The 10,720-nt window shown below is 42.5% G+C and overlaps 1 pseudogene; it reads right to left on the bottom strand.

Moving 5' to 3' along the window:
* Nucleotides 1-6,191: 6,191 nt before the first annotated feature.
* Nucleotides 6,192-6,316, bottom strand: LOC111764271 (small nucleolar RNA SNORA42/SNORA80 family; annotated as a pseudogene).
* Between the last annotated feature and the right edge of the window lie 4,404 nt (nucleotides 6,317-10,720).

Here is a 10,720-nt window from a genome sequence, read left to right as displayed (position 1 = left end):
ACAGACGTAAGAGCAGACAAGCTTAGCATATTTGGGTAACCAGAGAGGAACAGAATGGCTAGACAAACGTGACCAAGGGATAGTGTTGTAAAAGGTGAGGTCTGGAAGCTAAGCAGAAACCAGATCCCATCAGCCTCTCAGGCCATGGTAAGAAGGTTGCTTTTCGCTTTGAGGATAAAAGAAAGCGTGGGAGAGTTGTATCGATGTAGAAATATAATCTGATCTGCATTTTTTGAAGATGCCTCTGGCTGCTGGAAGCAAGGCACAAGGTTGGAGACTATTAAGTAGGATAGGCAAAGGCGGCTTAGACTAGGGAGACTGGTGAGGCTGGGAGAAGTGGCTGAAATAGGAATGACATTTTGAAAGCCAAGATGGCAGGACTTGGGAGACCAAGGACAGACAAGTTCCAAGAAGGTCTCCCAGCTTTGCAGTCTGAGTAATTGGATGAGTGGTGATGTCACGGGAGCAGGTATTGGGCAGTGTCTCTCCCATCAGAATGCGAGCTCCAGGAGGTCTGGGAGGTTCTTGTGTGCCATGGTTATCACTACATTGAGTAGTGTAGGCCTCTCCTCAGAGTCCCTCACCGCCTCACCCTTGCCTCAGCTGCTATTAGGACAGCCGGCTCTGTGTGTGTAGTATGGTCCACCTCCTGAGGTCGTGAACCCTGAATAAGTGGCATTTGACTTCCCTGAGGCTGCAGAAAGGTCAAGGTGAGCAATGTGGTAGGATGGAGGCCTGAACTGTTCATGGGCAGGAGCTCGGCCAGCTTGGGCGCTCAGGTGCTCAGGAGAAAGGGCAGAGCTGGTGGAGCGATTCCGTTTCCCTTTGTCCCTCTCATGAGTCAGCAATCACCTGGTCTATGGATGGGGATGTGGACCTTTCTGGCTTCTGAAGCAGTGGGGACCTCACCACCTTGCAGCTGTGCCCCATCCTTCCCTGTCTCTCCTCCCTTTTCCCTCACTCTGGCAGCCCTGGGATGGCACCTTGCATTAAAGCATTACACACAAATCCTTCCTCAGGTTCCGTTTCCCAGGGAAGGTGAGCTGAGGCAGGGGAAGTTGAAACTTCCAGTCCCACCGTGTTTACTTTGCTATATCAGTTAAACATCCAGATGAAGATGTTGAGTAGGGAGTCAGATATGAGCCTAGAGTTCAGAGAAGAGGTCTGAGTCGATTTCTCCACCTTGACATTTGGGCCATAAAATTCTTTTTGAGGGAGCTGTCCTGTGCATTTTAGAGCTTTAGTAGCATCCTTGACATCGACGCACCAGATACCAGCAGCACCTTCCCCCAGTTGTGACAACCAAACATGTCTGCAGACATTGCCAAATGTCCCCTGGGAGCCAAAATCACCCCCGACTGCAAACCACTGAGGTAGATGGTGATTAAAGCCAGAGTCCTGGATGAGAGTACTTGGACGTGAAGGTAGAAAGTGAAGAGGAACTCTTCAGAGATTGTGCCTTGGGATGCTCCACTGCTTAGGAGACCATTAAGAGAAGGAAGAACCAGCGAAGGATTCTGAGCAAGAATGACTAAGAGACTAAGCAAGCCAGGAAAGGACGGGGGTCTGTGAAGCCAGAGGAAAGTAGTGTTGTTGCTGTTGCTGTTGCACTTTTCATATTTTTAAACAGTTTCAAACTTAACAGAACAGTTACAAAAAAATAATGCAAACCCCATACAGAGAACGCCAACATTCTCCTATGCCCCCAGATACCCAGACCCACCAGTTTTAGCAATTTGCCACATTTGTCTTATCATTCTAGCTATTCATCATTCTATCAATCCATCTATCTAGCTATCCATGTATCCATGTGTTTGTCTGTCAATTAATCCACTTTCTAAACATTTCAGTGTGGGTTGTACACATCATGCTCCTTGAACACACAACACTTCCATGTACATTTCCTAAGAACAAGGATATTCATTTTTTTTTTAACCTGGAATATTAATTTAATTTTAAATTAAATCCTTCTTAAACTTACATAGTCACATATATTGAATTTTTAAATCCATGGGCATATGTTATCTCTCATTATTTAGATCTTCTTCAGTATTTTTTTTTAATTTTTTTTTTATTGAGGATATTCATTTTTGTAACCACCTTAAGTGCAGTTACCAAGTTCAAGAAATTTAACATTGATATAAAGCTTTCTGTTTCTATTCCTTTTTTTTTTTTTTATGTATCTCTACAATCTTTACCCTTTTAGGTCCCATCCAGGATCATGTATTGCCTCAAATTGCCATTGTCTCTTTAGTCACTCCTCAAAGAACACCGTTAAGACAATGAAAAGGCAATGCAAGCTATCAACTGGGAGAGAATATTCACAATACATACATCTGACAAATGATTCATGATCGGCCATATAAAAAAAACTCTTACAACATAAGAGGAAGACAGACAACATGATAAAAATGGGGAAAAGATTTCAATAAACACTTCACAAAAGAGAGCATACTGTATGATTCCATTTATGTGGAAATTAAACACAAACACAAATTCAAACACAAATTAAACACAAACACAAATCAGTGGTTTCCTGGTGTCAGGGGTAAGAGGATTGACTGCAAAGGGACCCAGGGCTCTTGTGGGGGTGATTGAAATGTGCCATCTTGATTGTGGTGGTCATTTCATGGGTGTATACATTAGGCAAAACTCATTGCAGAGTGGGTGTACCTCAGTGGCTGAGCACCTGCTTTGCATGTACAAGTTCATGCAAAGTTCGCCTTCCCCAGTTCAATCACTGGTATGTCAAGAAAGAAAAAGAAAAAAAAAGTCTACACTTAAAGCGGGTACATTTTATTGTATATAAATCATACTGCAGTATAGCAATTTGATATTGTTTATGAATTCCAAAATAGATACTGCACTGTATTTGTAAACTGGTCTGTTCCTCTGGCCATATTAGGTTATATTAGATTTAGAGGTTTCACTTTTACTTTATTAAATCAATATTAGGGCTTTTATTTGACCACGTCATTAGGGTGTGCAGGGTTGAGTCTCCACCTCCTTGGTGGGGATAAAACAGACTCTCACATGGAAGTAAATACACAAAGAAGAAGAATACAGAGAAAGAGAGTCAGCTCGTTATACAAGGCAGTGGCCCTGGGAAGAGAGATGAGCCTGATAGTCTACCGCTGACCTTGTGAAGAAAACAGAGTAGCTGAGCCTGGAAAGAAGTAAGCCCTGGGGAAAGAGATGAGCCTTATGCCTGCCTACAGCTGAGATAGGAAGAAGCTCGGTCCACAGAGCCTTAAGAGGAAAAAGGAAGGCTGGCCTCTCACAGACATCACCTGCCATCTTGCTTCAACTCATGGCAACAGAGTTTGGTGAGGAAGTAACTTTGTGTTGGACTCTTTAAGGCATTGTAACTATAAACTTCTACTCCAAATAAGCACCTTTTATACAAGCTAACAAATTTCTAGTACTTTCCATCAAAACCTCTTTGGCTGACTAACACATGCAGTAAAACTGGTTTTTAAAAAATGCTTGTGATCAAAGAGATAATACTGATGTACTTTGAACTGAGAGAAGTTTAGGAAGTTTAGTACTTTTTCATAAGCTTAACCTGTGAAGCTTTCTTAGAGAAACTGTTGTGCATTATTATGGATTGAATCATGCCCTCCACAGAGACATGTTCAAGTCCTGTGGTAGTTTGATATTGCTTATGAATTCCAAAAATATTTATTATGTTTGTAAACAGGTCTGTCCCTCCAGGCATATTAGATTGTATTGGATTCAGAGGTTTCATTTTTACTTGCTTAATTAATGATTAAGGCTTTGCTTGAGCCACATCAGTAGGGCATTACATCCCTGCCCCCTTTGCAGGCAGAGACTCACAAAGAAACCACACCGCAGAGAAGGGAGGTTGGAGTTGTGAGCTGGAGCCTGGGGAGTAAGCACACAGAGGAGCAGAGCAGCTGAGCCCCAAGAGAATCAAACCCCAGGGAGAGATGCAGAGCCAGTTCCCTGAGAGTCTACAGCTCACCTTGTGGAAAGGACAGGGCAGCTGAGCCCAGAGAGAAACAAGCCCTGGGAAGAGAGGAACCCAGGAAGCCTGAATTCTTAGCAGACATTGGCAGCCATCTTGCTTCAACATGTGTCAACAGACTGTGGTGAGGAAAGCAACTTATACTTTATGGCTTGGTGACTGTAAGCTTCTAACCCAAATAAATACCCTTTATAAATGCCAACAGATTTCTGGTATTTTGCATCAGCATCACTATGACTGACTAATACAGGTCCTAACTCCCCCTCCTGTGGGTGTAAGCCCATTTGTAAGCAGGATCTTTGAAGATATTACCAGTTCAGGTGAGGCCACGCTAAATCAGGGTGGGCCCTAATCCAGTATGACTGGAGTCCTTATAATCAGAAGAAAATTGAACCCAGTGGTAGGAGACAGACTGGGAGAAATGGCCATGGGAGAGAGGCAGAGCTCGAGTTATGGATTGCCGGCAGGCCACCACCAGAACGCTACAGACTTCAGAGAAAGCACATCACTGCTGAAACTGTGACTTTGAACTTCTAGTCTTCAAAACCATGAGACAGTACATTCCTTTTGTTTAAGCCAACCAGTGCGTGGTACTTTGTTATAGTAGCTCTGACAAACTAAGACAGCTGTCCTTGAAAGGAGGAGGAATATATGAAGCCTGAAGGACTGAGGAACATTCTTCATGACTAGGATTTCTTTTTAAGATTTATTTTATTTATTTCTCTCCTCTTCCCCCCTCCCGCCCCTGTTGTCTGTTCTCTGTGTCTATTTGCTGTGTGTTCTTCTTTGTCCGCTTCTGTTGTTGTCAGCGGCACAGGAATCTGTGTTTCTTTTTGTTGCATCATCTTGTTGTGTCAGCTCTTTGTGTGTGTGGCGCCATTCCTGGGCAGGCTGCACTTCCTTTCGCCCTGGGTGGCTCTCCTTACAGGGCGCACTCCTTGCGCGTGGGGCTCCCCTACGCGGGGACACCCCTGCGTGGCAGGGCACTCCTTGCATGCATCAGCACTGCGCGTGGGCCTGCTCCACACAGGTCAAGGAGGCCCGGGGTTTGAACCACAGACCCCCCATGTGGTAGGCGGACGCCCTAACCACTGGGCCAAGTCTGCTTCCCCATGACTAGGATTAGTTGAGCAGATTCAGAGCTTGGAGAAGGAAAACGTGGCATTTTGTCATTCACTGAAAAACAGTTATTGAACATGTACAATGCATCAATCATTGTGTAATAATACTTCAGAGGCCAAGACAGAATTCTTGACCTCAAGAAGGCTACAGTCTAGTTAGGAAGACAAAGACATAAATAGGTAATTATAATGCAATGTGGCAAATGCTTTAACGGGGCAGCAGAGGTCCCTTGGGAGTATACAGAAGTGACCCTAACGCAGTTTTGAGGGTAAGGGAAGAATTCTCGGGGGAAGCCATGAGGTAACAAATAAGAGGAATCCTAAAAGGGAAGTAAATGTGTGGCCATGAAAGTGCCTTCTAGAACAAAGGCAGCAGCACACTTTAAAGCCCCCGAGGTGGCATGAGTAAATTGCAGGCTCACAGAAACAAAACTTAGGCCAGTTTTGTCAAGGACCAGGAGTTGAGTGGTAAAAGATGAGTCCAGAGGAGCTGGCAGTAGCTAGGTCATACAACACCTTGATAGTCACCATAGTAGACACTGGCAGCTTCTTTCCAAGCATCCAACCTGTCCTCCTTCCTCCCTAACATAATCCCCTAACACACAGCCATATGCCGCCGAGAAGCAGAGTACTCCAGGGCAACTCATTCAGGAATTGGCCTGTGACCCAACTCTAGCCAAGGAGATGCAAGAGGACATTTGCTAGAGGTCTTTAAAAAGAGGGTTCCTCAGTGATAAGAAAATGCCATAGAAAGGCCATCTTCTCTTCATCCTCTGGATGTCATGTCTGGATGAGTCATTGCTATATCTATCCTGTTACCAGCCTGAATGATTAAGCCAACACTGAAGATGTCACAGCACAGAGAGAAAAACAACCTGGATCCTGATGACATCACTGCACTGCTGAATCAACCAGCCAAGAAACCTCCCTACTCTAGAATTACCTATTATGAAATTCAATAACTCTCCTCATTACTTGTGTTCATTTGAGTTGAGCTTTCTCATTAAATCTCATGAAAGTATTTCTTATTAAGGATTTTAAACAGACTTACAAAATGTGATGGAAAGTGTTTCTTTTTTCTAAACTGTGCAACCTGTTTCAGTGCTGAGGCCTTTGGACAAGGCCAGCCAATGGTTTGGGGCTAGGTTTGCTCTGGTTTGGGATACTATGAAAGGTCCAGGGGGACGGGCCTGCCATAAATCCAAGATGGAAAGTATTTGATGGAATGATTTAGGTACAGGGGCTTGTGTAAGTTAGTACTCTCTGTGATTTTAGAAATAGAAATGCTGATCCCAAATGGTGTAAACAAAGTAAAAGGGATTTGTTTACTAAGAAAACTGTGTCTGGCTTCAGCCAAGTCTTTATCCAGCACTCGAGAGTTATGATTAGGACCTCTTTTTTCCCATCTCCTTTTCTCCATTCCTCTTCCTCAGCACTAACTCTATGTCTCAAGCAGAGTCTCTTTTTGTGCTCCAAGATGGCTAAGGCTGTCTCCCTCTTGTCTAGGAGGAAACAAGCCCGCTTCTCTGATGACTCAATAAGAGTTTTGGATTAGAGTCTTGGAGACTATGATTGGCCTGACTTGGGTATTGAGCCAGTAACTATAGCCATGAAGATGGAATGTGCTGATTGGACTAAAGGAATTGGAGCCTCTCCCTGGTGATGGGATGGAGTCAATCTCTCCCAAACTACATGGCTAGAAATTTCAGAGCACTGTTAAAAAGGATAAGAGAGGACTGGATTCTAGGAAAGTGATCAACAAATACTCATAATCTAGAGGTGAAAGAGAGAGCTGGCATGGGCATCTTGGGAGGAAATTCACAAAGAGAACAGAGCACCTCAGGAAGTTCCATTAAGACAAGGACCAAGAAATACAGTGAGATGTAGCTACCAACTGGTCATTGGTTGCCTTGAAAAAGCTGTTTCAGTGAAGTAGTGGGGACCGATGCCAATTGGAGTAATCAAGGAATGAATGAAGTGTGCAAGTGATGTTAAGGCAAGTGGGCAGTCTTTCAAGAAGCTTGAAACTAGATGACGGGGAAAGACACAGGTAATAGGTAAAAGTGAGTTTAAGGGAAATTTTTTTTTAACATAGGAGAGATTTGAGCATGCTTAAATGCTAAAGAAAATGAAAAGTATGAGAAAGAACACACCTGAAGATATAGGAGAAAATGGGATAATTAATGGATCAAGTTCCCTAGGATCAAGCGCATAGAGTAATTAATCTTAAAGAAGAGGAAGACCTTCCTCACTGTGACAGGAAGCTGAGAGGCAAGGGCAGGTGGGGATGCTTTACGTATATAATGGGGAAGCAAATTCAGGAAACGGGGGGAGATTCCATCTGAAGGTTTCTAGTTTTTCAGTGAAGTGGAAATTATTAGCTACTGATGGAAATATGAAAGGAGACCATGAAAGGCCAAAGATAGCCTCAGGAGCAGAAAAGAGGGGATGAGGCAAGCACCTGAACTCTGTCTGCTCTTTTGTGCCGCGTCAAATAGAAGATGTATGGTTCTTTACCATAAAACTCCAATCTCACTCATAGCTTATCAGAGTCCAGTGAGTGGGATAATATCTCTCTTAACTGTATGATCACTTTCCCATCCACCTGGCCTCCATAGTCCTTTCTTCCTTGGTCACCCCTTCCCTTCTTTATCTACTCCTTCTTCCCTTTCAGGCTTCCAGCTCCATCCTGCCCTACCTCTTAGGGCAAACTGGAGAAGCCTTTTTGTCCCTTGCGTCTGAGCCCAGAGTGCCACAGGCTTGTGCCTATCCTAGCAGGGCAATCGGGAAGACTTCTGAAAGGATCCCCTAAAGAAAAGCCAGCTTCTCTCTGGCTACTGTTGACTACCTCTCACAGAAACCCAGACGTGTTGTTTGGGGGAAAGCCCCCTCTCCACGGAGGTGAGGATGAGAAGAGCGAAGAGGGAAGACACACCTAAGGAAGGGTTACAAGAAAGGTATAGTGAAGATCAGAAACCAGGAATTGGAAGAAGTGCCAATTTGTGTGTCTGTGTAATTTTTCCCCAGAAAGTTACAGCAGCTCATGCTTTGAATAGAAAAGGAGGTTGGCAGTATTGCTAAAACGTTGTTAAAATGATGTGCCTCCTATAAGATACAACAGAGATGAGAGTACCAGAGCACAAATTATAATTTCTAACTAAAAATACATGTACTAGGAGTGTTTGCATCTCAAAACATTCTGTAATAAGAATGCACCTGCCCTGTGGCATAGAGTTCATAGACCTCTATTACCTCATTTTCTCCACATTGCAGAAGACCCAAAAATGCTTTCGAAGGTAAATTTTGCCTCTGCTTTTAAATATGTCCTTAGCACTGTAACTTACCAAATCGCAGTTGCAAGAAATAATATTCATCACAGATTGCTGGAAAGACATACATCCTGCCATTGCTCTAAAGCAGCGCTGTTCAACCCAATGACTGGCTATGGCTGGCTATTCATTTAAATAAATTAAAATTAAATAAAAGCTCCATTTCATTTCCTAAGTCCACTGGCCGTGTTTCAAGTACTCAATAGCCACATATGGTTGGTGGCTGCCCTATTGGACAGCACACAATGATATAAAACATTTCTAGCATCAAGAGAAATTTCTATTGGATATTTAAATTCATTAAATTGTTCACTGTCTAGATGTGTACTGCCCATTAAGACAGGTACTAGCTAATATGACTATTTTTTAAAGCACTACATTTTATTTTATTTATTTTTTTACCCCCCACCCCATCATTTTTGTAAATTATATATTTTTGAAGATATATACATCGCACAAAAAAAGGTTACATTAAAAAACATGAGGTTCCCACATACTCCCCAGCCCCCCACCCCACTCCTCCCACACCAGCAACCTCCCCCATCTTTGCGGCACACTCATCGCACTCGGTGAACACATTTTGTAGCACTGCTGCACCACATGGATAATAGTTTACCCTGTAGTTCACACTCTCCCTCAGTACATTCAGTGGGTTATGGCAGGATATACAAAGTCCATCATCTGACCCTGAAATATATTTAGGACAGCTCAAAGTCCCAAAACTGCCGCCACATCTCATCTCTTCTTCCCTCTCCCAGCCCTCAGCAACTAGCATGGCCACTTTCTCTACCTCAATGCTACAATTTCTTGGACAGTGCTGCTTTGGAGATTCTACCCCTGGGTTAAACCAGATCCCCAGGAGTTATACAAAGGCAGCATGATTTTGGTCTCTCATAGAATTGTTCTTATGCCTTCAGCTTACAATGAGGAACATTATAAGAAAAAGCCCAAAAGAATCCATATTGGTAATGACCGTCAGAACTTTGTAGAGAAGGTCATCTACTGTGTGTCTTAAGGATGCTGGGAAGAAACCTTTCTCAATCTCAGTGTCAGGGCAAACTATGGTTCCTTTACACAGGTGAAATGTTCCATCTTATGCTTACTGTGATTCTTGAAGCTCATTGCATTTGTCTTATTGGCTTTAGGCAAATCTAGAGCTACATTTGAAGCCCTCCTCAAGCAATCAATTAGGACCCCACAAGATGCATTTCTGTGTTGTGTGTGTTTTCTTCCCTCATTTCCTTTCACAATTTATTTTATTCTTTGAGGCTGCATGTATTTTTGTAAACTGCCTTAAATGCTTCCTGACCTAGAAGTAAAATATAAGTAAATAAATTGATAGAAACATTATGTGCGTGCATATGTGCTGGTATACATACAATTACCTTCCTTCACAACCCAGGTGTATGTCCTCAGAAATAGAACTTTAGTAAACCCACAGTCCTCTAAACACAGAGCCTTAACACTCTAATTCATTAGTTGTGTATCCTTCTCAGTCACCCCAAGATGGTACCCGAAACCATTTCTTTATTACATAATAGATTAGTCATACTCAAGGTGTCAGTGCCATGTGACAAATAATCAAACCCGTATTAACGTTTTAGGCTTCAAAAATTTGTCCTCTCCTACACATAACTGTTGCTGGCAGGCGGTAGGTAGAGCAAAGCCTGTGCTGTAGAAACTTTAATGGTTTCCTGTGTGTGTTTCATTAGTACTACATATGTTTTTTTAAAAAATCCCAGTCATTTAGAAGCAAAATGCTATGGCTCTGACAAAAGAATAAAAAAGAAAATTAAAACAAAAACAAAAAATGCTATTGCTCTGACTTCTTATGGAATCTTCTAACATGCTACTCTCATCTGTCTCACTAATTACATGATGCGCATTTAAGTCACACAATATATTAAGCTGCAAATAAATACTATGCTTAATTATCCAGCATAACTAGTGATAGGGGTGCCATAGAAAATTTGAATGCAAAGATTTTCCAAATCAATTTTACTCCTTCTTTCTCTTCACATCTCAAAAATAACCATTCTGATTGTCTTTCACTTTGCTTTCTTTTATTCTCCATATCAATGGACTTCTTACAGAACCATTTACAATATTTACAATTGAATATTTATAAGGCAAAAAAAATGCATGGTTATACCCTCAGTTAATGTATTTTCTTGCTCTTTGTGGAGTAGAGACTTATATGAAAGTAAAATTAAAATGCCCAAAGCCAGGCACCTGAGCAGCTCACGCTTACATATTCTCTTACACATTTAGGGCAGGGTACG

This window comes from Dasypus novemcinctus, chromosome 20, assembly GCF_030445035.2.
Source record: "Dasypus novemcinctus isolate mDasNov1 chromosome 20, mDasNov1.1.hap2, whole genome shotgun sequence".
NCBI classification, from domain to species: Eukaryota; Metazoa; Chordata; class Mammalia; order Cingulata; family Dasypodidae; genus Dasypus; species Dasypus novemcinctus.
Note: the sequence above shows the minus strand (reverse complement) of the source record. Positions and strands in the feature narration are given on the sequence as shown.